Here is a 24,029-nt window from a genome sequence, read left to right as displayed (position 1 = left end):
ATAATAAATGAAAAAATTTTTTGAGATCTTTACTAAGTCACCATTTGACTTGTATGACATGATATTTTAACTATTTAGTTTTCTAGTATCACTAGTGTAATGTTGAAAGATGCTTGGTTGTATTTATGTATTTGTTCAGCATCTGTTGAGAGAAGTGACGCACACTGGTGGTTGTTTGAACTGCACTAATTGTGTTTTAACTAATTAGTCAATTGATAATCATCTTAGTTAATTGATGACTGTTTTTAGTATATAAATGGGCGTTTTTTATGTGTAAGTTGTAACCTGATGAAGCGCATTTGTATGCGTGAAAGCGCTTGTTTCTTATAAAATAAAACTGGATTTTTCTTTTATCGTGGTGGTTCCTAGCAGTATTTTTTCATTCCACTTTTTTAATTTGAGAGTTTAGTGTATAGTTTAAGGGTTATATATTTTGTGGAAGTATCTCATGTCTGGCTAGGAGTAATATTTTGTTGGTTATAAATAGTTTGAAGGGGAAGAGTAGGGAGGGGTTGCATGAGTATAGATGAGGGCTTATGGAGGTGGAGGAGTGTGTGTGTAGTTGAGGGATTGAATTAGTTATCTGATAATAGGGGGAGTGGGTAGTAGTGAAGGGTTTGGTGATGTATGTTAGATAGGATAAACTGAGTAATAGTAGTAGATGGGTTACAAGTGAGGAAGGTTTTGTTAGCATTGCTGTAATTAGGGTTGTTGTTGGGATGATTGGTGTGAGTGGAGTTTTGTAAGGTTGGGGGTGGTGATGGTAGATGACTGAGAGGTGGTGATTAGGGGGAAGGGAGATAGGGGTTAATTAGAGTGGGTGTGGCTAGTAGAGTTTAAATGTAGATGTAGTGGGGGCAGTTGGGAATTGGGGGCAGGGTAGAGGAGCGGAGTGAGCCCGTAGGGCGAACCGAGTGGGATGAGCTGGGAGATGAAGACCAGGACAAGGCAAGAGAAACAATCAGTAAGGATAGGTGAAGAGATACAAGGTAAGTAGTCAGACAGGTTATGGATGGGTGGAGAGACCAAGGAGGAAAGAAATGTAGAATTTACAAGGTGGAGGGGTAGAGAAATTAGTTGGAGATGTTATCTCTTTCTAGGTTTTTCTTGTTGAATGTAAGGTTAGAGCTAAGAGATTAGGGTGAAAAAGTTAATGGATGGGAGCAGCCATCTGCTGTCCAAGGTGGGTAATTACAGATATATGGAGCATCACAGGGATGAAAGGAGGGGGAAATATTTAAGGAGCTAAATGGGGTTAGGGTCGATGTTGGGCTGCTGGCTATCGCAAGCTGGGTCAGAAAATAACATCAAGGAATGGCACAAAAAGACTGAGCAGTAAGGTACATACACTCTTTATAGTATAGGTTCTTGTGGGGAAGCAGGACAGTTTCCCAGTACACCACATGATCCCTGAGGTGGTTCTTTCAGGTAGGGAACCCGGGAGCAATGTAGGACAGGTTAGATGTCTGGAGTAGCTTGGGCGTATTGAGAGTAAGACTCTTTATAGTATAGGTTCTTGTGGGGAAGCAGGACAGTTTCCCAGTACACCACACGATCCCTGAGGTGGTTCTTTCAGGTAGGGAACCTGGGAGCAGTGTAGGACAGGTTAGATGTCTGAAGTAGCTGGGGCATATTGAGAGTAAGACTCTTTATAGTATAGGTTCTTGTGGGGGTCTTGTGCCACACACACACATCATATTTGCCACACACATCTCATGATTACTGGAAGAGTGCCAGCAATGTGCTCTGTTTGACCTAGGCATTACACTCATTCAAGCATGTGCGAGGTCTGTAGCTTATAAACATCTCACCCCAGCACGTTCTGGCTATTGTGGTAATAAGGTTATTGTCCAGACAGCACACAGCATGCATGACTTCCAATTGTTGACATGGGGTATATGTAGGAGCTGTGGGCACACATGGCTGTACATGTCATGGACATATCACCTTTATCTACTCAGGAACATACAGAGCATAGCTGTATTTCCCTGAGTCTGTCAATACAGGCCATGTGTGTAGGTCTTATGATCCTGTTACTTGGGTATGTTTGTAGGCACTGCATTTGGTGGACATGTCTAATGACATACATGCCACATGGGTTGTTGTAGGATATCATAGGTGTCGTGGGTGACCAGTAGAGAGGGAATATTACCTCTGTCAACATAAATATCAAACCTTATGTACTGTTAGCATTCAGCAGCCATGGACCTATCTTCCATGTGCATGTGCGTAATGAATGTAGTCACCTGTATGTAGAAAGGACAACAACAGCTATGGTATTTTCATTTATTTTGCATGAGTGTGGGATGTACATGTCCAGGGCAGGTACATTTAGGTCATATCCAACCATGATGGTGTTGTGTACTGGTGTTCAGCAACAGTCAACTGTGTTAATGCTGACAATATCTGAGGGAACCTGTATGTGTACAACTGACCTGGTTACAAACAATGGTATTATTGCATTGCATAACACATTATGCAACTGTGTCAGTACATGGGTACTTTGCACAGTTGATGTAGGGCTAGGTACAGTCCACCAATCGAAGGTTATTTGGTGTTCTACCATACTATGTCATACCACATTTATGGATGTGTGTTGATAGTCTGAGGACATGGTGGTGGATGTATATGAGGATACAACCTAGAATGCAGCTTTTGCCAGTGTCACCTGTACCTGACTCATCTGTGATGACTTATGTCAGAGTAGTGGTCTTTACTTGTGAGTAGCCGTTATGAATATGTGGACACCAACACCTGGAATGGTCAGTACCAGTGTTATGGCCCACATGTCTGGATCTGAGTTATATGGTGGTAGTGCTACTGTGCACTACAGAGCCTTCAGCCAAGTGTTCCTCGCTGCACAGATGTCAGTATTCCCCATTGTAGGTTCTACATTGAGCAAATGGATTATGAAAGCCACACATCTAGCACTGGTTAGCATAAGCATCCAATGCAATTGTCTTGTAGGTATCAGGATGTGACATCTGTGTTTAGGACTTTTGCTTTGGAATGCCACTATATGGGTAAATGCAAGGTATTATCCACACTCCCTTGAATCATGGATGCATGTGCTCTGTGACAAAGGCTTGTCTTTCAGTCATGACATCCCAGAATGACAGACACTGGACAACGTCATAATTACAGCAGGACATTGGCTAATTGTTTTGGTCAAGCAGTTGCCACTGATACCATGACATCACTGCGACAGTATTGTGTTTGGTATCAAATGCTACATCTAAGGTGATGGACAGCAGCAGACATTGTGCATATGACCAATGTCAAATATACTTTGTGGAGCAGTCCTGCTAATAATGGCAACTACTAACACAGCCGGGAGAGGTCATCTTGACACCTACACCTCGGTACCATTAGACAATGGGGCTCACATATTATGCTTGCACATGCCACTGTTCCAAGTATAATGCGACTGTCTATAACCTGATATCAATGTATGCCTTTCAGGGCAGCAATGTGTGACACATGCTGTAGTTAGCCTCCACCTGTATGTCCGAGTTAACCTATTGTCTGTCACTTCCACACATGCATGATTGTGTATACTTCACATATATATGGCAGTGCGTCATGTATATGTATGCATGTGTATCACACAGTACAGACACAGATATATCATTTACGGGCCACATACAGGTATCTAGTAGTAAACCTGTATGATGTGCATATATACTCTCAGTTAAGATACATATATACTGACAGTTAAGATGTACATAGCTGTAAACCTGTGTGTTTACAATAGGAGTCCATTACAACATGTTCTGTGCATGTAAGTGCATGAGCATGCACACTGTGGCCTTCTGTGGTTAGAATCGGAGTGCATCCCAAACAGCCCTGTGCTACTAAGTGTATGAGCGTACCCACTGACACCTTGTGTAATTTGAGTCAGTACATCCAAACAAGCCCTTTGTTATTAAGTGTATGAGCATGCCCAGTATAACCTTGTGTAGTTGTAGTCATAGTGCATCCTAAACAGCCCTGTGCTACAAAGTGCATGAGCATGCCCACTGTCACCTTGTATAATTGGAGTCAATGCATCCAAACAAGTCCTGTGAATCTATGTGTATGAGCATGTCCACTGTAACCCTGTATAGTGATAGTAGTTGTCCATTCCACAGATGGGCATACTCAGTTCAGGGCTTGCTGTGCTACAACTATACCTCTCAGGCCTACCTATGTCTTACCTGCAGATGATGTGTCTTGGTTGTGCATACAGGTTGTAATGGACTCTTACTTTAAACGCACAGGTTTACAGCTATGTACATCTTAATTGTCAGTATCCCTGTTGATGTCCTCAATCTTAGAAGGGCATTCTGAGTGGCTTGAAATGTATAATTTCTGCGGTGCATCTTGTAACTGTGTAGTACTGTAATAGTGATCTGTAGATATGCAGGAGTTCTGACCCCACGACTGTGTGTGTGTGTGTGTGTGTGTGTGTGTGTGTGTGTGTGTGTGTGTGTGTTAGCAACTGGTTGTGTGTGTGTATTTGTGTCTGCATCCTGTCATGACAGTGGGCTTTGCTGCTTTCCAAAGAGAAACCACCTTTTACACTGGCCTTTATCCTTGTTATCTGCTAAACCACCCCTTTCCCCCCTCCCCACTGCAAGTAATCAGTCCTGTGATGTCACCCAGCTCAGAAGCAGAATCAGAGTAAGTGTAATCGTATGGGTTCTGTGGCACATACCCCAACTGCATACCACTCTACTAGTTACCTTTACATAGGCAAGACATGTATGCACAATACTGGCAAGTGTGTGTGTTTGTGTGTGTGTCACTACCATGTAGCCATGCATACACATGTGTTATGTTTTTTAACATGCTGCATACCATGGCAGTCATCTGTGGTGAGTGGAGTCTACAAATTATTACATAGTTAGGAATAGAAAAAAATAGACAGTCAAGAACAACTACAGTTGGGTTTTTTATTTTCCTGTGCCACTGTCGAGCAGTGACACAGATGTGGTCCCCGGGGTGTATGTCCATACCCATCATTCCCCCACCCAAACTCCACAATCCCCGGGGTATATTTCCTTAGCCATCATTCCCCACCCCAGACTCCACATACACAACAACCATCCCTTCTCTGGTGAACTGATTAAGATTTAAATGTTATAAAACAAGAGTTGCCTCTGTTTTGTGTACACACAAATTCCTTTGGAACCCTTATGTGTCACAAAGGGTGTTCAAACATGTAGCTATGCATATATATATATATATATATATATATATATATATATATATATATATATATATATATATGGCTATAGCTGTGTCTGTGTATATGTATATATATATATATATATATATATATATATATATATATATATATATATATATATATATATATGTGTGTGTGTGTGTGTGTGTGTGTATGTCTGTGTGTGTGTGTGTGTGTGTGTGTAATATATATATATATATATATATATGTGTGTGTGTGTGTGTGTGTGTGTGTGTGTGTGTGTGTGTGTGTGTGTGTGTGTGTACACATCCCAAGTGCATATATGTATTTAGTTATGACAGTTGTACAGATGTAGACTTGTCTATGTTGTTTCACAGAGTACAGTACATTCAAGGGTACCGTACATATGTACACAAAGTGGCTGTCCCATTTGTTTTCAGTACTGTGGAATACCTCTAGTAAGATATGTATTATAAAAACCATAAAACATGTATGCAACCCAGATGGCTTAGTGGTAAGTCCAGTGACCTCAGTGTGTATGGTCCAGAGTTCATGACCTGCAAGGGCTGTTGATAATGTCATTTAGGACTGAATAAGACACTTTTAAGTGGGTGTAAATGTGTTTTCGTGACAGTAAGCAGTACAATTGAAATGCCTTTCTTTGGCAATCCTGCTGATGGCACCCACCTAGGAATACACCTCTGGGTCTTGTGCAACCCAGTAATCTCTGTAGCACACCCTGCAACTGTGTCATGCTGTAGTGTGATAAGCTAGTTTGGTAGATGTTTTAATCCCAGCCATGCCACCTGTGTGTGTCTGTCTTCCTGAGAACGGAACAATGTTTTTTAAAGTACACACACTCCTTACAATTTACATACTCAGTTTTGGCAATCCTGCTGATGTCACCCACCTAGAAATACACCTCTGGGAATACTGTAACCTAGTAATCTCTGTAGTGTGTCCTGTAACTGTGCATTGTTATAGTATGATAAACTAGGTTGGTAGGTGTTCTAATCCCAGACATGCCAAGCGTGTGTCTGCATCAGAAGTAAGCAATGCTTTTTAGAGTATGCACACTCCTTGCAATTCACATACTCAACTTTGGCAAAGGGTGCTGATATCACCCACCCAGAAATACACCTCTGGGACTGCTGTAACCCTGCAATCTCTGTAGTGCGTCCTGTAACTTCGTAATGCTGTAGTGTGATAATCTAGTTTGGTAGGTGTTCTAATCCCTGATGTGCCAAGTATGGGTCTGTCTGTCTGCTCCAGAAGGGAACAATGCTTTTTTAGAGTACGCACACTCCTTACAACTCACATACTCAACTTTGGCAAGGGTGCTGGTGTCACCCACCTAAAAATACACCTCTGGGACTGCTATAACCCAGTAATCTCTGTAGCATGTCGGGTAACTGCGTACAGCTGGAGTGTGATTTAGAATTGTGGTAGGGTTTCATCCACAGCCATGGCAGTTATGTATGTTGTCTGTGTGTTTCAATGCCTGTGTAGGGAGCAATACATTATAGCCTACTCACTCGCAGGACATTTACAATGCCCTCTTTTGGTAATCCTGCTGATCTCATTCCTTGTCAAATACACCTCTGGGGAACATGTTCCCTAGTAATCCTCATGGTGCATTGTGTAACATCTCCATCCAGTAGTGTGATATAGGCCTTCAACAGGGGTTCTATACCCACACATGTCTGTTGTGGACATGTGTGTGTCTCACCATCTGTTTTGTGAACAATGCATTTTGGGCTACTCACTTGCAGCAAATTTGAAATGCCCTACTTTGGTAAACCTGCTGATGTCATTCCTTGTGAAATACACCTTTGGGGATAAAGTAGCCCAGTAATCTCAGTAGCGCATGATATAACTGTGTAATGCTGTAGTGTGATAAACTAGGTAGGTAGGAGTTTTATTCTAAGACATGGCAATTGTGTGCTTGTGTGTGTTTGCCAGTCAGAGTCTATGTGGAGGTGGCTGTGAGTATCTAACCACTGGACATGTTGAGAAGTGGGTTTTGTAGTTTTCCTATATGGTGGCCATATTATATGTCACAATGTCCACCTCATGAGGATTACAGATTTCAATCAGCCAAGAGACTGGGTTGGCAAGCCATACCCCTACATCTGGCAAAAGGCCTGGTGAACAAAGTAAGCAACCCAACTATTACCAAAAAGCAAAAGTCGGAACAAACACCACGCCTTATGAAAGCACGACACTTGTATTAGCTTTCATTCACATTTAATAACTGTGAACTTCTTCAGAAAACATCTATCTACCCTTTCATCATACTTAAATACTTAATCCACAAAATCACATGATTATTTAACAATTCAACATTAAAATTAAAGATGCAGGTTTTAAAAAATCAATATATACTGTGTGAAACACATTTGCATACTAAAAAGACATATCAAAATGTATGTATAAGTATAATAATTAATACTTTACATGCATTGTAAAAACATTTTAAAATGAATGACATTGTTAAGACCTGGCACACTATCAGTGCCCAAACGTATCTGTCATATACTTTCTTTACATTCTAGTCTGGCTTTATAATCACCTGAAAACATATACGTCGTTTTAGGCATCTAATAGTTTTTCCGACATAATAGCATGAACAAGAAAGGCACTGTGCCTAAAACGACGTATATATGAGCATCAGTTAGCAACAAGGAAGGGAGATGATAAAAATGCTTTAGAAAGGCATGCCAGGGTGTGTAAAAATTTCAAGAAGTTTGTTTTTTTCAGTACTGGACAGTGTGAGTTCTGAAATGTTTATATATTATATATACACCAGGGAATACCTGTATCATGCTATCAATGCAGGTGCAGGGTCAACCTGCTGTCTATTAGCAGGTCCTGCCACACCAGGCCAGTATTGGCACAGACCAGTATTGGCACATCTGATGATAGTCTGTGTACACAACATGTGCCAGGCAAACCAGGTACACTTAAACATGTCACTGTACCTTAATGTGGGATATGCACATCCCAGGCAATGTCCATGTCAAGGACTATCAAACACAGACATTTCATGCATTGCAAAGCAATGGCCACACACAATGGTAATCAGGATGACATGACAGTTAATACAATAACCATCTGTGTGGGACATTGCAGACACTACACCCCTGAACCACACTGCAGACCATTGTCAGGTGGCCTGATGCCAAGGATTACTCCTCACCCAGCCTTGTACAGCCATCTTGCACAGCCAACCACTACACACCCATGAAGCAATGCACACATGCATGTCAGTACTGGCATCTTGTGTCTGCGTGTGGGGTATGATGTTCCCAACCACAGTCACACCCAGTATAACTCCCATTGGCATACTGACTGATGTCAGACACGTTCACATGCCCTAGCCCATAGAACTTCAGAATAACCCCTGTGGTGCATGTAATACCTGTGCATCACTGTAGTGTGGCAAACAAAGTTGTTGGAAGTGTATTTGTGAGCCTGCCAAAGTGTGCCAATGTGTCCGAGTTCCTTAGAGAGAGTGGTTGTGTTGACAATGACATCTGTTCATGTGGACATGCATGTGTGCTACACCTAATGTATGTCTACTACATCTCTATTGCAGATGTCGCTCACCAGCACACATATATGTTCCTACAGCACACCAACTTGTCAGCTATGTGGGACATGGAATAAATGCCTGCACTTGTAATTGTAATGGCTAGTCAGTTAGGGGTTTGAACCCCTGTACTGGTATGCGTGTGACAGACGATGCTTAGGTTTTAGTCTCCCAGCCCTTCTCTGATGTACTTTGCCTCTGTCTGCCCCTCCCACACACTCTTTGGTGGATGTGGAGATGTACACCTGCTCAGCAGCAGCTTGTGTTTTGTAAGTGATGGTCATGATCAGGTGATGGCCTCTGCATCTATTGCAGTCCTCCTCTAGCTGACTGCATGTAGAACAGCTGTGGTGACATTCTCATAGCCAATTGCATGGAAACACAGTACAATATCTAGGAACATCATGTCGATGTTTGCCCATGACAGTCGCTGTGAGTGGAACCTGGATCTGGTGTTTGGTAAACAGCATCACAGATGAAATATGGATATTCCTCAAACAACATACACAGTGGAAAATAGCCTAAAGACAGGAGGGTGATGTGCCAGACATGACTACAGCATGTAAGTGTAGCTATGCTTCATTCAGACTACTGCCAATTTAACAGGTTGTGTGTGGTAATGGCTAGTCTGCATGTTTTAATAACTGATGAAACAGTGCTCTGTTTGTGAGGAAACCCCCATCTGTAGGGTCATCTGTGGACTGGTCAGTGTGTGGAACCATTTGTTTCTTCTGTTACTCACAGAATGCACATCTGTGAACTGCAGAAGCATAGTGTGAGGACTGCAGTCAGTAAACGGTGACAATGATGAGAGTTACTGCCATCGCATCCCTGACTGGACATGTGTCACATGAAACAGTGGTATGACAGTCACTGCCTGAGGTTATCCCAGTGACATGCTAGTAATGGGCCACTGTTCATAGCTGCAGTCACAAGTCATCTACGCTTTGGACAGATGTCATGCAGTACATATGCATGTGTTGTGCTCCCTCTGCAAATGTATGACATCTGTTGTGTTGGGTTTATGGTAATATCTATGCATGCTGTTATAAGTAATCCTGAATGCTGTTGACTATTACTAAGCCTTATCTGTGTTAAAACTGCATCACCATAGGCTGTATGGGATTGGAAGTCCCGGCGGACCCACCTGTCCCACTTCAGCTGGCCATGGCACCAGCAACCAGCACGTTTGGGGCCCAGCCTTGGACCTCCACCTCTGCTGCCTCTGCACCACCTTCTGCTGGAACCGCCACTGAGGATGGGGCTTGCCCCTCTTGGAGCAGGTCCAGACAGGAACTTGTCAGCCGTCGTACAGTCCAGGCCGTGGTGCGTGTAGGGGGCTCAATAAGGGGTTTCAAGGCCAGCTACACCAGCTCGAGGGCAGAGTGTCACATTTAGAGGGTGAGCCTACCCCTCCTAGACAGCCCCCAGAATAGCCACCTTTGCGGCTGTGAAGGTGCAGTGGTGGCTGCCCATGGGTGGGGACCTCCATCCCACTGTTTCCATTTGGGAGCTCATGGGCTTGTGACTGCCAAACATCCCTCCCCTGTCCAAGGTGTATCCCCCTACAATATACTGCCCCTGTATGCTGTCTTGTCTGTCATCCTACCCAACCTATCCTCCACAAGCATACCTACTCTCCTTCCCCAACATCCCACTCTCACCTTATAAAAACAGAAACAAAAGGCCAATCTGTTCCCAGAACAACTTTTACCCCATACATAGCTGTCCATTTTACACACGTGTCCACTGGACACATGTAACCTTTTTAATTTGCATCACAACATACCACTGTTGTCCTCACCCCTCTCTCAGGCACACAATCCTGGTATGCACATGACTCCTAAAGGTTCCAGGTACACATGATGCAGACGACTCCATTGTACACATGACACTGCCGGTCCCTCTATAGTTACCCCATTTAACTTTTTAATGATGATGATGTTGCACACAGCACCTTTCAAGAGTATTGTTCTCACATAATTATTGGACAGGAACTGTTTGGTTAATGTAAATAAAATGCACAAAGTAATGTATTTGGGAATGTACAAATGTTTGCGTGTATTAATGACACGTCTGTCTGAGGGAGTCTTGATATTACATAGGACAACACCACTACATAATGCAGGAGTTGCTGGGGTTTCCCTTTTCATTCTTTTTTAATGCTTTGTTGTCACGTGGTATGTTCCTGATATATCTATCTATATATATCTATGTATGTATCTATATCGGGACATAAACACACACACATACATCTACATAATGGAATACATTTCCTATACTGTTGAATGACTGTGCTGAATGATATGTTTATGATAACATCCAATGTTTGCATATCTGTCATGGCTTAGTGGTAAATCACATTGTCCGTGGTGTGCAGGGTTCTGGTTTCAAGCCTTGCAAAGGCCATTTATTTTGTTGCTGGGCAGAACAAGGACCATTGGATACGGAGTGATTAAGGCATTTTTAAGCAGTTGTGAGTGGGGGTGCGTGACAGTAAGCAGTGGTTACTTTTGGTTACAGTTCCTTACACTCAGTTACCTTCTTGATTGCTTAACCTGTGTAGACAGTGCTTACCCCTGCACAAACAGGCTGAAACCCGCTCACTGCTTCTTAAAAGTCCTTACTCCCACTTACCCCGTGCTAATTTCTTTAAAAGAAAAGAAAAGAAAAGAAAAAAGGGGTGATAGGAAAGTGGTGAAAAAGGGGCACAAAGAGGGAAAGATAGTAGGCAAGGTAGCTAGGGACGTGCAGGAAGGGTGTAGGGAAGGTCCATAGCTGTCCATTTCTTCTACAGCAATGGCTGTGCATATGCAATAAATTTGTTGGTACATTTGGACACTCACAACCCTGAAAGATTGGTGAGGACAACAATAGTATGTTGTGATGCCAATGAGAAATGTTTACATGTGTCCAGTGGACACGTGTGTGAAATGGACAGCTATGTATGGGGCGTGCTTTTTTTGCGGGAACAGATTGCCCTTTTTTTCTTTTATTTTTAGGTGAGAGTGGGATGTAGGGGAAGGGGAGTAGGTATAATCAGGGAGAATTTGTTGGGTAGGATGACAGACAAGACAAACAAGATGCATACAGGGGCAGTATATGACACATGTGGGGGGGAAACACTTTGGACGGGGAGGGATGTTTGGAAGTCGCAAGCCCATGAGCCCACAAATGGATGCAGTGGGACTGAAGTCCCCACCCATGGGCAGTCACCACTGCACCTTCACAGCCCAGAAGATGGCTGTGCTGGGGGCTGTTAAGGAGGGGCAGGCTCACCCTCTAGTTGCACCACTCAGCCCTCAAGCTGGCATAGGCGGTCTCGAATGTCCCTGTCGAGCTCCCTACGTACCACAGCCCAGACCGTACCATGGGTGACAGGTTCCTGTCCGCTCCTGGGGAGGGCCAAGCCCAATCCCCTGTGGCAGTTCCACCCGAAGGTGGCACAGGGCCAATGGACGAGGAGGTCCCAGGCTGGGCCCCAGATGTGCTGGTGCCTGGTACCATGGCCAGCTGAGGTGGGACAGGTGGGTCCGCTGGGACCGGCCTTCTCATACGAGCTATGTTGTAGCATGTTTAAGGCAGATATGGGTTAGCAATAGTCAACAGCATTCATGATTAGTCATAACAGCATGCATAGATATTCCCATTACCCAGGGCACCAGATATGAAACAGTTGCAGAACAGGCAGAACACATGCATATATGGGTAAACAGTGGCCATTACAACAATATGCAGGTTTCATTGATGGTAACAGGACACCAGTATGAAAGTATTTTAACATGGCACATGCATAGAAACAGATGTGAATAATTATAAACCAAAAGAACATATGTCCCAACAAAGGTTAAGAGTGTAGACATACCAAATGAGTTGTGGAAATCGGTTATTATTGCACATATGATAGGGGTGAGAGAGAGAGAGCTCAATTAACAACTAATAAATCCTTGTAGTTTTCACAACATTCGTAGTCACTGCAGTGACCCTTACATGTATTATTACACTAGCCAATGGCGTTATATTGTACAATGGTATGTTTGTAAATTAGTATGTACTGGACCTGTGCCTTATGTACAGTCTTGACAAGATGCAGGTGTTAATGCAACATGTTTTGAGACTGCTGTCATTCACTTTGGGTGAGATGCTGGGATGACAGGTTTGTTTGCATGTACATTCTCTAACTATGTACAAGTCTGACTATCAGTTATATGTCATTTACAGCTCCCTACATTTCTTGGATTATCACACTAATTTGTCAGGGGAACAGGGCAAAAGGCAGGTGATGTGGGCCACTTATCAGGATATACTAGGCAGATTGGAACAGTTAGGGGGTATGAATATGCATACCACTTTCTACTGGACTATTCTAGCATAATATGTACAGTTGTTAAGTGTATATATGCATACAGCTTTCTCTCTGAACATTCTAACAAACTGTGTGCAGTTGTGTGGAATGATTATGCATACCACTCACTGGCGCTCCTGGGATCCAAAGCCCTGCTGTGTGTGGCAAAAGCATTACAGTTAAGATCACGGTACACTATGCTATCAGGCAATTGGTGTGGGGCTTTGCAATGTATTTAGTCTAATATGACTGACATGTTTGCACTTCTAGCATTGTTATACAGCACTTCATACACATTTTATCTGCATACCACAATGTGAGTAACATTGCTTACTACAACAGTACTATTTAATAACTGCAACAGTACAACAACATATGACTGCAGAGTAAACAGAAGCAATGCGGTGGTTACACCTTTATTCGCAGCATATTACACATTTCTGTATACTGGTACAACACTTTCTGAGGCTCTTACATTTATTTGTTATGACAGTACATGCAGGCTATTTACTAACCTGCCTCGTGATACTTCCTTTGCAGCTTAGCATCATAGGCTTATCTGCAGCTGTCAGATAAGTACAGTGATATTTAGCCATACCCATCCATAGTATACACAAGCTAGGCAATTATTAACTACGTAGTGGAAGGAGTACTTACTCAGTTCTGGGGCATTCTGCATCTGCCTTGCTTCCTGGATCCACTGTTCTAGGACATCCCCCCTCCACCACTTCAGATCTGCATGGTGGTGCCTGACCTGCTCACCAGTCCGGGGGATACTTGTGGCACTAGTGAGGTCATGGGCGAGACTGTCCCTAGCCTCTGATTTGTACTGCGAGCTCTGGTACTGGCCTTGCAGTAGTCTCCTGTCATGGCGCCCCAACGCTGCGCTCTAAAGCGTGTGCCTTCTCCCACTCCAGCCATTCTGCCTGCAGGGGGATGCTACAACCAGTTATGAGCCATATTCCCGCCTCTTTGATTTAAGTAGGGCCGGATTCCCGCACTTTTCCGTAATTGGCCGGTTTCGAAAAGGCTAAGCTATGTCTTATTCATTACAGGTTATATATGTGTCTGGTATTCGTCATTCATGTGTATGTACACTGTATGGGGTCCTGGGGACTTCATAACTTTATTACAGTGACACCTCAACTCTATGTTTACTGTAGTACTCCAATTCACATATTTATGCTCTGTGGCAGATTATAGAAATTACACTGTACATAGATTCAGTTCACATATTTGATTTGATTTCCCTGTTGTGAGGATTAGTTTGCTGATACCTCCTTTATATGTACTGCTATCATGGCGTAGTGGTCAACTACTGTGACTGTGATGTACAGGATCCTGAGTTCTAGCCTTGCAGAGGCTGTTTATTTTGTTGCTGGCCAGAACACGAGCTGTTGGGTACAGAGTGATTAAGGCCCTTTAAAGCAGTTGTGAGCGGGTGTGTGCGGGTTTGAGCAGAGCTAAGCAATGCTAACCTCCGGTTACAGTTTCTTACACTCAGCCTCTACATAGCTTCACCAACGTGATACTCGCATACCGGCACCCAAACAGGCTTACACCCGCTTGCTCACGCACTTGCAAATGCACTGAATTTGGTGTTTGCATCTGACACTCACACCCCTGGGTGGGGGTGAGGACTACAATAATACCTTGTGATGCCTATTACATCAGCTTACATGCCTACAGTGGGGTGTTGCGACCGTTACTTAGCCATTTAAACTGGACTGTGCTGCGGTGAGATCCATATCGGGAATGGTTGCCCATTAGGCGTAAGCATGCCAGTCGACTGTACAGAATCCGCGGCCTGTCCAGAGTTTGCTTCATACTATGGGTGTGTTCCTCTTACAATCTACACCAGTCTGGCAAATACCTGGGGACTGATACTATTAAATACAGACAAGTAATTGGGTTTAGGACCCCACATCTTTCAGCCAAGTCATGCTAATGCATACCTATTATTCTATCAGCTTTCTAAGGCTGTAAGTGGAATATGTGCTTTCTGTCCCTATTTGTTCCCCCAACAGTTTATGTTCTGTCCAGTGGTTTTGCTCTTAGGGGTTGAGAGGTATGGGCGTAAGCTCTGCCCATTTCAGAATATTACTTACATCCCTGGGGCGGTCCAAATACAACTGCACCAGCCAACACCTGCACGCCTAGGCCCATAATTGCATACCCATAGTTCCCCCACCTGCCCCTCTTCTACAGCACTCATCCTTACTGTGGGTGCAGGTGGGGTCTAACCACACCACTTCACACTGCCCACTCTCCACGTGTCAGGACCCATGTCGTACATTGTGTCGACCCATAGGTTATCAGGCTTGCGCAACCTACTGGTCCATGTACGTCTAAAGCCTGGTTTGATGAATCATTACTGGGACTGACTCCGATGATCAGTAATTTTTGGGGTGTCCCACACGGGACATTGATGCCTCTGTTTCAAGATTAGACCTGGCAGGTCTCTCCCACTGGTAGTATCCTGCCTCTGGTCTGGGAAGCAGTGGTGTGTTTACTTGTATCATGTGTTTGTATGTGTCACCTGTCTAGGAGGGGGTGGCTGATGCTACATGTTACACGTTTGTTGATTGGACCCCTCACCCCCATTTACATGGCCTGTAAACATATGTAACTCATAACTGCTGTATCATATCCTAGCTATTTACATGTGTATATTTACACACACACACATATATATATATATATATATATATATATATATATATATATATAAATATATATGTTTGAAATCTATATATATCTATATTACTATATACAGATATATCTGCATATGAATGCATACATGTATAAATTTATATATTGCTGTCTATGTATATTTAACAACATATGGGTGTATGGGTGTCTGCATATGTATATATCTATATGTGGGTATGTATATGTATTCTGTCTCTGTATATATACATTTGTACTACGGAGAGGGTATATCTCCATGTAGGTATGGGTAGATATGCACACACATTCCTCTACATATATACAGCTACATCTGGTTATTCCGTTCGCTGACATGTAGATTAGACTTTGCTGCAGTGGGACTCGTAGCGGGTGTGGCTGCTCGTTAGGCGAAGTCACTGCCCAATGAACACTTTTGCTCACATCCCTGGGGCAGGCCATATAGACTCACATCAGCCAACATCTGCACACCTCGACCCATAACTAGCTACCCATAGATCCCCCACCCGCACCTCCTCTACAGCACCCATCCTTACTCTGGGTGCAGGTCGGGTCTGGACATACCACTACACGCTGCCCACTTTCCACTTCACGGGACCCATGTCATACATTGTCTTGACCCATGGGTCATCAGGCTTTCCCATCCTTGTATTCCGGGTATGTACACACCCCAGCCAGAATGGTCATCATATCAACTTCCATGGGTTATATGTCAAGGGATGCTCCTGTCTGTTCCAAGATTAGATTTCACGGGTGCACTCTGCCCCCCCCCCCGTTGTATCCTGCCTGTGGTCTGGGGAGCAGTGGACTATTTACATTGTTTGTGGGTTTGTGTGTGTGTTTCCTCTGTCCGGTTGGGGGGGAGGGGATCATGCTATGTGTTACATGTTTCTTGCTTGGGCCCCTCACTTCCATTGGCATAGCCTGTAAACATATGTCATTCTTGTGTGCTGTTTCCTATCATAGCTGTATATCTGTGTATATCTACGCACACACACACACACACACACACACACACACACACACACACACATACACACACACATATATATATATATATATATATATATATGTATGTATGTATAGATATACCCCCGCGCAAACGCACTTAAACACGCTTACTGGTGCATATATATGCTTACTACTGCTTATTTATGCTTAAACCTGCTTACTAGTACCTTATTCATTATGACACTGACACTTTGCTCCAGTTCATTTTTAATTGTTATTATGCAGGTTATACAGCAGACAGATGTCAAAATATGTTTATATACTGATTAACAATGGAAAATGGTATGTGCTGCAGTGGGATTCGGAACGGGAATGTCTGTTCATTAGGCGGATGCTCTAACCAATACACTATTGATGTGCTGCTTCATTGCATATGTACCCATATACCCATGGATTCTAGTTCCCCAAACACCACCCCAACACTTCACTGACACAGCAGTCACCCATTCTCCAGTTGGATACACGGTGTATCCACACCACTACACATTGGCCACTCCCTATTCCTGTAGACCCATCCCATGCGTTGACTCACTCCACGTATCCTCAGAGATCCCAAACTTTTAGTCCACAAACTTTGGTGAAATGAGTGACCAATAGGACACTATTCACAATTTTTGGGTTGTCCCACCTGGGACACGCATGTCTTTATTTCAAGATTAGACTCTATACTTCATTACATCATTACTCCCGTTAACATGACACTACAATAAATTAATAACTATGATTATGTGGTAACGCACACATTACATATGAGAGCTAATAATGTACGAGTTCGGAGACATTATATTACAAATAGGACCGGTGATTAGCGTTGCCGTAGCAGGCAGATCACATTAATGATTCCATGTTTGAGAAAGTCCTCACATTTGATTTTTTGGGAACAGCACTGACTTCGGACAATGTGCACACTTCTGCATTGTTGCAGATCCGTCCCTTCCCTCTTATGTACAACCTTTTATTCTATCTACTGCCGAGGTTTGTAGGGGCACTTTCATGTCATTTATGTCTGCAAAAGCAATGAATGTGTTACAGGGAATGTACTTCTACATATAGATGTATGCATGCGTGTATGCATATATACTTATAATGAACTCACTGACCTCCACAAGGCGGTCCAGTTAGAACCAGGCCATCCAACCCTGACATGCCTGGATCCATAATTTCATACCCATGGTTCCTCCGCCCCACCTGAGGTCGACATACACGCAAACTATCCATTCTCCGGTTGCTATCACAGCCATGACACACCTCCACACATTGACCTCTCCACAGCATTAGGGACCCTACACGTATGTTGTCCCGACCCATTGTATCATCAGGCTCTCCCACCATTTAGTCCTTGAACATACCTGCCCTTGCTTGTGTAATGGTTGGAGATCCAACCATCCTAGCAATTTTTGGGTAGTCCCACCAGGGACTACCCAATGATTGTTTGTAAAGTAGACATAGCAGATTGGCAGTGTTACTCCCACTGGTAGTATCCTGCATGTCGTGTGTGTAGCAGTGCTCTGCTCACCCCATGCCCAGCTGGGTATGACATGCAATGACAGCACTAAATAATACTGGAGTTGCTGTTGATTCCCTTCTCATTCTTTTTGTATGCTTTATTGTCACGACGTTCATTCTTCATATATATATATATATATATATATATATATATATATATATATATATATATATATATATATTATATTATATATCTGTACATGCACATGCACATACATCTACATAATTATATACATTTCCTATGCTGGGCACAGCTTACACCCGTGCAATCGCACTCAGACTTGCTTACTGGTATTTATATATGTTTACTACTGCTTATTTGTCCGTACACCTGCTTACTAGTGCTTTATTCATTATGACACTACCACTTTGATTGAATGACATTAGTTAAACATTTCATGCGGTACTCCACTTTACATTTACATGTTATTATGTAGGTTAAACAGCAAAATAATGTATGAATATATTCATATACACATTCCACATGGAAAATGATATCTGCTATAGTGGGACTTGAGCCATAAATGCTTGTTTGTTAGGCAGATGCTCTTACCACTACACTATTGACGTTAATGTTGATTCTGCATGTTTTTTTTTTTATTGGGATGATTCTGATGTGTAAGCTACGCTAACCAGGGGGCAGCGATGCGCATACATGGTGCGCTTTGCTTACACTTTCAATAATGTAGCAATACAAATGTAAAATAGGGACACAGGGAATCTAATTATGATAATTCTAGGGACGGGCCTCAACATTCCACTATGTGCTTGTGTGTTTACTACTTTGATTTTATTTCAGTGTTCATGGATACTCTTGTATGCTTAGCATAAATTCCAGTATCCATGGATACTGGATTAATTACTTACTATTAGAGGCGGGCTCTAATTGTAAGCATAGTAGGTTGTGCAACTGTGGGGGCATGTTTACGCCTCTGTAGAAACATGCCCCCTGCACTCGCACACGTTTCCTGTGCACGTTGAGGGTGCGGCAGCGAGCCCTCATAAATATTCATATGGCGCTGCTGCACCATCTGTTAGGAGGACGCTCGGTGCAAGACTAAAACCGTCCTTGCGCCGAGCTTCATGAATCCCGGGGTATAAGTATTTTGCCTCTGTTTGCTAAGGATGAGCACACCACCATTATGAATAAATTATTATTGAAAGCAATAATGATCAATAAATAATTACATAAATAAATAAAAACACTAGCTTTAGGATGCAAAAGCATACCTGACATTCCTACAAACTATACAGTTGTGTGAGTAAGTTTTAAGTTATGTACTTACTACAACTTGGCATCTGTTTTGTCCATTCTCGTTCTTATTCACATATGGGTTAGAGTCCCCAGCTACATTCTCTCTTGGGTGGCCTCAAGGAAGGATATGCCAGAGCACTATTGAGCCAAAAGAAGCCCTGCTTCTGGGGACAATGTCCAATTTGTAATGAGTCACAAATATATAGGATTTAGACCAAGTGGCTGCTTCATAGATGTCATCAAATAAATTCTAGATGAAAATGCAGAAGATGTGGCTACAGATTTAGCTGAATGGGCTTTAGGTGGAATAGCTAACTTCAAATTGTTCTTATCATATATTAGTGAAGTGTAAGTAGTAATCCACTTTACAAGAGTTACTTTTGTTACTGCATGCCCCAGGCGATTAAGGGAGAAAACACAAATAGCTGATATGATTTCCTGAGCTGTTTAGTCCGGAGAAGATAGAAACATAGTTGCCTATGAATGTCTAATAAATGCAACATTTACTCCCCTTTATTGGAAGAAATGGGGAAGAAAACTGGTAACTGTGTGGTCTGATTAATGTTTGGATCAGTAGCCACTTTAGGCATAAAAGACGGGTTAGTACAGAGGGAAACTCTATCTTTGTGGAAAATAACGTAAAGTGGTTTAGAAGAAAGGGCCTGTAATTCAGAAATTCTTCTCTCTGAGGTGATGGGAACTAGAAAATAGTTTTCCTAGACAAAAATTTTATGTCACCATCACTAGCTGGTTCAAAATGTTTCTGAGTCAGTCCTTGGAGAATCAAGGGGAGATCCCAAGGGGGAGTTGGATCATTGATAGGAAGTCTGAGAAGGAAAACCTCTTTCATAAAAGCTCTACATAACCTTGAACAGGCTACAGATCCAGAAGATAGACCAAAGTTGAAAGGTGATCTATTAGAACACCATCTGTTATGGTAAATTTATTTACACAGCTTTACTATGTTCAATACATAGATCACCCCTAGCAGTAGCCTGAACCACATGGGAAGATTAATAGAACTTAGTCAGGAAAAGAAAAAAATGGAGGAGGCCAATAACTAAGACCCCAGCAAACTCTAGAGAATGGAACTAGCAAAGCTTGTCCTGAACCTGAAAAAGAAATCCTGTTTGAAGTGCTTTGTTAAAGTATGCACAGAGGATCAAGTTACTGCCTGTAGAATACTCCTACCATCCAGCCCTTCAAAACAAATAGTAATGGCATGAGACAACCACCTAGCAGTAGTCAACTTTAAAACTGGCTGCCCTTTCCTGTTATCTTCATGGGAGACAAAAAGTTGTTCAGCTTTTCTGAAAGGTCTAGTCTTGTCTACATAGTATCTGAGCTGCCTGTGTACATCTAGATAGTTAAAAAATCTCTCGCTCTCTCTCTCTCTCTCTGTCTCTCTCTCTTATTTTCTAGTTCAGGAAAGAAGACTGGGAGATTAACAGTCTGGCTTAAAGTAAACTCTAAGATGACTTCAGGCATAAAGCCAGGATTTGTTCTCAAAGAGCCCATGCCCTTGTGAAAAATTATATAGGGCAAAATCAGTGCTTGTAACTGAAATACTGTCTTAACAGATGCCATAGCAATGTGTAAAATAGTCTTCCATTTTAAGAAAATCAACTTAATCTGATGAGCTAGTTCAAATGGATATGGAGCAAACTTTAAGAGCACTAAATTAAGATTTCAAGGAGATGCCCTTATTTCAAAGTTGGATGGGTATGTTAAACCCCTTTCAAAAACTGTTAAACTTCGGCGTTATTAGACGAGGGGGTTCCAAAGGTAGACAAACAGAAATGGCTGACAAATATACCCAGACGTAGAGTATGACAGACCATTGGACATTAACTCACATAAATAATCAAGAACAAGAGGAAGCCTGGCCAGAAGAAGATCCCAGATCTTTGGCACCAGCAAGAAAATATTTCCACTTAGACAAATTCAGTTTTCTAATAGCAATTTTTCTCATCCCCTTTAGTACCTGCTGCACATCCACAGAAAAATGGTTCCTAAAAGGTATCAAAATGTTATCATTCAGGCAGATAATTGAAGAGTTTCCAGATATAAGTGTATCACTGTCTCACATTTTGTATGAGTAAATCCAGTCTGTGGAGAAAGGTTTGGTAACTGCCCTTGGCCAAATTGAAAAAAAGGGGAAACCACTGTTGTCTTGGCCAAAAAAGAGTCACCACCACATTTTGTGGACATTCCTTCTGAATCTTTAGAAGAACTCTGGTTATCTGTGAAAAGGATGGAAAAGCATACAGGAAAACTCCCGCCCATGGAAATGAGAATGCATCTGCCTTTCAGGCTTATCTGTAAGGAGGCCTGGAGCAGTATTTCTTTATTTGTCTGTTCTGAAAGGAAGCAAACTGCTCGATGTATATCCCATGATGAGAGTAATTCTTGAAAGACCTCATGATGAAGTTTCCATTTTGGGGGGGGGTTGTCCTGGTCCTGCTGAGGTTGTCTGCAGTAAGGTTTTAAACAGACGGAATGTAAAAAGTGTGAAGAGTCAGACTGAGGTGAACTGCTACCTCCTAAGCTAACATAGCCAGTCTGCAAAGTGGGCATGATCTGTTATCCCGTTTTGTAATGTATCACATCACTGTGGTGTCATCTGTCTACAATTGTAGAGATTCTGGAAACAAGAGATGATTCAAGGCCTTCACAGAAGTGATCACTGCCAACATCTTCCTGATATTGGTGCACTTCTGTCTGTCTAAAGGGTTCCACAGAGCTTGCACTTTTACCCCTGTTGAAACTGTTCCACATGCCAGGTCTGAATAATCTGTGTTACTGACTAGAGGGAGAGCAGAAGGGAGAATGGAAGACCTGGACTGCAAGGTGTATGGTTTACAAACCAGCTAGTTTGCCTCTTTACAAATCTTAGAATCCTGAAAGGTCAAGGGGTGTAGATGGTGAGTCCAGACTGATATGAGGTGCCACTGTATTTTCCTCATGTGCTCACGTCTAGTCTTGCAAAGGGGAGAAGGAGTATCATTGATACATTTAGCTTAAAATTTTGAGATACTCCCTTGCAGATGCTTGAGTTTGGCTGGAAAAACTTAGGAAGAACTGCCGAAATATCTCTACTTTTTTTCTGGTGGAAGTAAACTCTTCCCAAGGCAGAAGTCTATGAAACATCACAGAAAAATCATTCAGTGGAGAGGAAATAGAAAAGACTTCTGCACATTGATTTGTGAACCCAGATTCAGTAGAAATTCCAGAACAGTTGCTATAGACTCTTGACAGCTAGAAAAAGAGTCTGCAAAGATAAAGCACTCATCCAAATATGTAAAAATGTGAATGCCTTGAAGTCTGCAATGACAAGAGCTTTTCTCCCAGGCCTCCTCTGAAAAGGACATTTGTCCAGTCGGACTTTCCCAATAAACAAATGTAAAATAAATAAATAAATGTTTTATGAATATTCTTGGTGTATTAGAGAGTCCAAAGTGTAAGACAGAGAAGTGATTATGATTATGTAAGTGAGACACAACAAATCTTAAGATCAAGCTTTTCCAAAGAAAACTATAACAGGAATCAGAGGTACAAGATACTGAAGAGACAACATCTTGGACTTTGGAATCTTAACAAAAGAGAAAGATCCAGCACTGGCCTCCAGGATCCCTCTAGTATGAGCAGTAGAAAAGTTCTTGAATAATAACCTGTGCATGGGAGATAGAGATGCACTGGTTCTCTGACTCACTGAGACAGATTATTACATAGAATAGGAGGAAATAAAGGAATCTGGTTACCTGGGCAAGGTGGAATCTGCTGAAACGGAGGGAGGGTTTGCCACTGTAAAGTATACCCATAATGGATTACCTTCAGTACTTAACTGTCTGAAACAACCTGTTGCCAAAAGGGAAGATAATGTCTCAGAAACATAGATACGTTGCTGGGGTTGGGAAGATGGGAACAGATGGATAATCATGCTGGCTGGAAGGACTGTCCCTGACTTTTAGAGGCTTTTCCTTTCTTTTTGAACCTTCTTTCCATTACTTTTTAAAATCCCAATTACTTGTTCCTTCCTGTTTAAATTTCTTACTGAAAAAGAAAGCTGAGGTTGAGGGAAAAATATTATTTTGTCTGAAAACGAGGATTGAAAAATTTGAATCACTCCTTAAATTAGTCTCCCCCCTCTTTCTTCACACTTCTTAAACACCTCAGCTGCAGAACGTCTAAACAGCGGCTCTTTATCTAAGGGAACATTTAAAACCCCAAATTTAACAACAGGAAGATTTTGAGAGTGAAACCAAGAAAATTTCCTCCAAACTGATCTAGAAGCAGCAGCTGTGGCTGAAAAAATCAGCAGAATCAAAAGCACATTTTAAAATATGTTTAGTGACTTTAGACACAGCTGTCACAGAAGCATTTAATGAATTCTTTGTCTCCAGGCAAGGAATGTTAACCATTAACTTCTGCAAGTTCTCAA

Source organism: Protopterus annectens, chromosome 2.part0 (assembly GCF_019279795.1).
Source record: "Protopterus annectens isolate FY-2018-M chromosome 2.part0, PAN1.0, whole genome shotgun sequence".
NCBI classification, from domain to species: domain Eukaryota; kingdom Metazoa; phylum Chordata; order Ceratodontiformes; family Protopteridae; genus Protopterus; species Protopterus annectens.
The sequence above is the reverse complement of the archived record's forward strand: the minus strand, read 5'-3'. Positions refer to the sequence as shown.